This window comes from Etheostoma cragini, chromosome 18 (assembly GCF_013103735.1).
Source record: "Etheostoma cragini isolate CJK2018 chromosome 18, CSU_Ecrag_1.0, whole genome shotgun sequence".
Lineage (NCBI taxonomy): Eukaryota > Metazoa > Chordata > Actinopteri > Perciformes > Percidae > Etheostoma > Etheostoma cragini.
Window position 1 is genome coordinate 3,252,046 of NC_048424.1, and position 6,000 is coordinate 3,258,045.

Genomic DNA, 6,000 nt, shown 5'->3' on the forward strand with positions numbered 1-6,000 from the left:
AAATACAACGATACAGGTGACATCTATATGACCCAGAACTTTGAGGGATAATAAATTGAAAGTTAGTGAGTGTTCTGTTAAAGATAATCCCTTTCCACATATTTTAGGAAAAGGCTTCAAAATAACTTGCAATAAAAACGGTGGAAAAACAAGCTATTAATGGAGAGAAAGATCCCTGGAGATCTGGGCAGGGCAAAGCATGCTGGGTACAATAACACAGAGGTGGTCGAGCCAAAAAGCCCCTCTGTTTACTGTTTGGCTCAAATCCAAAGCCCGTCATCTGAAACGTAGACGGACTGTCCTGACATTGGGATGACGTTACAGCAGACATCACTGCATTGAGCAAAACACTGAACCCCAGCAAGGTCACTGTTAATAAGAGCATTCACTAACTTTGTCAGTTCATGGGAATGGTAATTTAAAATTTCAATGAATACTTGGAATTGATGTTGATGGTAAATATTAATTAAAGAAGGACAAGTTTGTGAACAGGCAACACAGATTTTGATAATGAAAAACTAAACCCGTTACATACTGGACCTTTAAAACCAAAACTTTACAGTGTCTGGTTTTGATATGAGGTTTTATTTTCCGCCACCACTAGGGGCGCTAATCACAATGTATTGCCTTGCCTTGCCTTGTCTTACCAAATGTCATGCAATCCCTCAAATGGTTTTTAAGACATTTCACTAAAAACTTGTGTCAATGTCAATTCCATGTTTGCGCTAGATGAAAACACACTAAATTCTGAATAGGTCTGTATTTGTTGGTACAAGATGTCATTGCAATCCATCCAATAGTTGTTGAGATATTTCAATCAGAACCAAAGGAGTGGATCGATGTTACCACATATACAGCTGAACCACTGGTGTGGTTCATAACAGAGATCTCCTAAATATTGTTCATTATTTTAAAGTAAATTGATCATAGGCTTACTTGCCCATAGGTGAGGTAGTCACTAAGGTAGCAGTCCACAGTTCTTCCAAAGGATTCCCTCTGCTACATGTATGTTTAACATCAAAACATGATTAATGAAATCATGCAAACTATTATTAGTTTAATAGCTTAGTATTGTATGCAAGAAAAAAGGTATCTATGAAGGCTTTAGGCTGCCCTACACGTTATGTAGACCCAATGTAATTTCATGCAATTATGTAGTAGGGGGTCCCTTCTCCATCTTGCTTTCATTTTAGTGCATAATGTTTTGATATTAATAAACGTCCAATATATTCAAGCCATTGCCAAATGAATTGCTACAAAGCTAATTAAGACTATCAGCTCCAAAGAACTCTCTCTGTAGAAGAAGATTGTGCCGTCCGGTGACTTTTCCGCCCAGAAACTTGAGTGAAGATAATGACCTCTTCTGAAGAGTCCATCATGTTTTTTAATCCTCCATGTCCTCCTTGGCTTCTAGCAACTGTGAGGAGGAGGGGGGTAGTGTGCGATCACGGAAGGCTTGTGTCACGTGGGCGCGCCAACAGCTTTGTTGTCAATACTCCTCATGGAGGCAACAGAAACCACGCACTATAGCTTTAAGAGCTCCTTGGCTTAAAAAACATTGAAGACCCCTCTTCTAAAAGAAGTCTCCATGACTTTACATTGAGCTGTTTTACTCCCCCCGGGAGAGAGAGCCGAGCTTAAGTACTCTGGTAAAAGATCTATTAAATGAATGCTGTCTAATGTATGGCTTCCTGAAACAAGCAATGACTGCGCTGTGAATGAAGGGAGTCATAACTCACTGAGTCACAGAGTGAGCGTCGCACAGCCGCTGCATTCATGAGTCAGGATGAACAACACTCAGACACTCAACGGGGTTTAGTTGGTGGACAGTTCATTATAGTAAATTATCCCTCCAAACACTTCTTGTCCCAAACACTTCAACAAATTACACTTTTTTACTTATCCCCTGTGTGGTGTTCTGGTCTGTGGGACCCGTTTTCAATGTTTGCTAAAAGAGAAATTATGCTATCTATTATTCCTTCTAACTCAAACTCATTGGCCTTTGCTCATTTTCTGTATACCTTTTTTATAATTGAATTCCCTTGTTTTTCCCCAAAAATGATCATCTGATCATGAATGATCTCACAGGGGTAAATGACAAATAAGAACCATATATGACAAATATCTCATTGGTAATTGAGCTAAAGTAAACATCTATTAAATATGTTTACATAAATTGTTATGGCTGTATTGATTTAAAAGTCTAATGTGATGGGTCCACCAGAGCCAGTAACATTTGCTGTGTAACAAAAATATGACCACACCACCACACAAGGGTTATTATTATGTTTTTTGGACTTGATTGACTGTAAAAGACCATCTGTCTGCATCTGTTGCATCCTCGTTTTCTTGTTATTAAGTTTTTCGGGAAGTTGCCGGATTGAAATTAGTGGATGTGGATTATTTTACAGTCTTTTAAGGCCTCAAATTTTGGGTTTTGTATGAATAAACTTGACTTGAAATAAGAATATAAAAATATCTGTTTAAAAAGTTCTAATATCAACTTGTTTCTTCCAACTGGACTTGTGTATGTACTTTAAGCACAAATCTTTTAATATTTATATATTTTGTCTGATTAAAACCCCCAAAATCTTCAATTTAACCAAATTTAATTGACAAATGACTTTCTAGCTAAAAATGACTTACTTTTCTTAATTCTATCCACAAATCACCTCAGCACTGGTATTATCCATGTCAGAGAATGATCTTTACAATCTTAACAATATTTTAAAAGTGTAAAAAGTATTTAATTTCTCACGGAATGTTGTTGGAATTTTTATTTTTATTTTTATTTTCTTATTCAATAGCTTTTTTGGGTATTTGTTTGTTTGATTGTTAACAATAATTTGTCTAATCGATTTTTGGACATAACATTTGTTCTACCAAACTTTTCAGAACATTTATGAAAAGATAATTTATTAAGTGTCACAGGCAAGGGCGTCACCTATGGGTCCACATGGGGGGGTTGAGATCTCCAGTTTTGAGCAAAAATGAAATTTTGAACATCAAGCACATCATTTTCTGTATTGTGGTTGTATTATTGTGGTATTGCTACGGCTTTTCTGCATCTATTTAAATTAAAACATTTTTTGGGGGGGGGGGGGTTGCACTGGCTAGATTTGATTATTGAAAGGGTTGAACCCCCCACCCCCCCTTTGTCAATTAGCATGTGGTTACAGGTTAACAAACACCTGTCAGTCACGAAATCACTTTACCTGGTCTCAGCACGCCAGATGTGTCACAGCTGTTCAGTCTCCAAAACCCCCGGCTCCAGTCCTGTTTGATGAGTTCACCCACGGCTCTGACAAAATCTCTGTTTACGGGATTCTCTCAGAAATGTCTTCTGTCCTTTATAGTCCCACTGTACTTTCTTTCTTCTACACACCGTTTGCCAAAGTTGGAGGCGCATTAATGAAGCGGTGTGAAGCTTCGTCCTCTCCAAGTTTGGTCTGTGAGCTCACCGGGCAAGAGACTAAGAGTTAGAACTGAGAAGGGAGGGAGAGAGAGAGAGAGGGAGAGAGAGAGAGAGGGAGAGAAAGACAGAGAGAGTGAGTCTTTCTTTCAGTTGAATTTGAATCAGTTCTCCTCTCTGGTCAGCAGTGAGAGTCTGCTCTATATTTAACATGTGCTCTCAGTCTGTGTTAGCAGCTGAACTGACTGAGGCTTTAACAAACCCACAACAGCTGAGCTATCAGCCGGTCCTCCTCCTTTCTCACAGCCAGGGGCTTGCTTTGGCTCGCCTCAGCTCTTTTTAAATGTGCAATAACTGTTTTCATATACCGCATATTGCACATATATTGAATATGTGCAATATTAGTATTTAGTCTGCTATCAAACTCCCCTTTTAGTGTCACGTTTTAATGTAAAACTAAGTTTTAACAAAAACCTAGTTATCAAAAATTCAGTTCATATGTGCATTCTGCATGTACAGTTGAATGACAATAACAGCTCTCTCTCTCTCTCTCTCTCTCTCTCTGTCCGTCTGTCTACTTGTCTGACTGTCCATCTGTCTGTCCGTCTGTCTAACAATATTTGTTTAACAATATTTTAAAAGTGTAAAAAGTATATATTTTTTTAAATATTTAAATAATTTTTATTGAACTCTTTGTTCACTCATGCCTCTATGTTGTTCTGTTTAAAGTATGTATACATTGTGAGTATATATTAGTGTTTATATTTTTGTTTTGGCTGTTTTGTGTGTAAGCACAGTGTGAGCAACGAAGCTCCAAAGAAGAATTCCTTGTATGTGTCCTCATACCTGGCAATAAAGCTGATTCTGATTCTGATAGCTGTCTATCTCTGTTTTGTGTTTTTTTATGAGGTTTGCATAAGTTGTTACTTTCAGTGGTGGAAGAACTATTCAGATCCTTTGCTTGAGTAAAAGTACCAATAACACTTTGAAATAAATACTCTGTAACAAGTAAAAGTCCTCCATTTAAAAGACTTTAGACTTTTAAAAGTAAAATTACGCAATGCAGAAAAATTCTCCCATTTAGGATCCAACCAGTTGTGTTTAATGGTCTCATCATTTCAGCTGGACCTGTAGGCTGTTATACTGTTGGCTAGTATCTTTATAATAACACATAATTTATATATAATTAACATAAAATCTTAATGTGTAAAGTAACTAGCAACTAAAGTTGTCCGAATAACGTAGTATGTAAAGTAAAAAGTACAATATCTTTCTCTGAAATGTAGCGGAGTAAAAGTGGCATGAAGTACTTTACCAATTGGACTTAATTGTAGTACTGGAGTAAATGTACTTGGTTACATTCGAACACTGGTTACTTTGGTTCCACAGGTTGTTGTGTTTTCTATTTCTCAAAGCTACAAACCCTTAATCTAAAACTTGTACTCTCTCTCTCTCTCTCTCTCTCTCTCTCTCTCTCTCTCTGGAAGTATATACTAGATGCGTCAGGCTGGATTTGGGGGATTTTATTTTCAAATCAAACTGAATTTGTATTACAGCTTTTTTATGACTGCTATGCCAATGAATTGACTGTGAACTGTCCTGGTACTCGTCTTTCTCTCCCACGTGCAGGAATTTTCCTTACTTTGGTTGTGTTCATCTTTACTGTATTGTTCCTTTTCCACACAAAATCAACCTAAATAGATCCTCTTTTACTGTTCGTACTACTGTAACATATCAGAATCAGCTTTGGCCAGGTTTGCTTAAAAATACAAGGAATGTGACTTTGGTTCCCGCTGTCAAAGTACAATTGGACTTTAGCCCAACTTAGGTTTAGATAATGATGTTATCTGTTCTGACGTACAGTGTGAAAGCTTTTGAAATGTGTCAGTAAAAATCCATTGTTTTGGTCTTGTTTGAGCTTGTTTGTAAAAGATGATCAAGCATTTTACATTTTGTGTCAAAGCAACAAGAAATGTGTTGATTGTATAGCCTATAAAGACAGATGTTGTGCTAACTGTTTTAAGAGTTTAGTAAAGGTGTTAAAAGTAATGAAAAAATGGTCATAGCAAGTGTGAAAAACTGTAAAGTAGAAAGGCTGACCTTGTTGATAATGTTGAATGCATTTCTATTTGCAATTATGCATTGTTGTAACTCACAAAGTCGAATTGCATTATTTTCATTATTTAGGTTCTTTTTCACCTACTGTACTTTCAAACTGTACACAGTACTGTGACATCACAATAGTATTCCTTTCATATAATTCACAGGACTGCCCACTTTTGCATAGCACAGTTAATTCAGTAATACTGTAATATGATACAGAATCATGTGACACATACAGTATATTCAATCTGGATTAGAAACATGAAGATGTACCTGATCTCCAGTTGGAATGCCCTGTCGATGCTACTGTGTAGCGACAGAGTTTTGGGTTGACTCTTTGTCCAGCCTCGCTCAAGGACAAGCCGTGATTTATCACATGGTCCACCAGAGTAGCCCTGATGTCATCTGATACACATCTGCGCACTGGTCCTCGTCTTTGTCCTCGTCCTCTTCCATGTCCGACTCTCTTTGTCCTTTCTTTGTAC

At 37.3% G+C, this 6,000-nt stretch overlaps 1 protein-coding gene across 4 annotated transcripts in view; it reads right to left on the minus strand.

The window, feature by feature from the left end:
- The window catches only part of LOC117960997 (filamin-A-interacting protein 1), a 36,613-nt gene extending 32,945 nt beyond the window's left edge, over positions 1-3,668 (minus strand). For 3 of the 4 annotated variants that reach the window (XM_034899340.1, XM_034899339.1, XM_034899337.1), the window contains exon 1: positions 3,216-3,668. The gene's annotated coding sequence lies outside the window, so the exon portion shown is untranslated. The remainder of the gene's footprint in view (positions 1-3,215) is intronic. The other variant, XM_034899338.1, reaches the window with a different exon arrangement.
- Between the last annotated feature and the right edge of the window lie 2,332 nt (positions 3,669-6,000).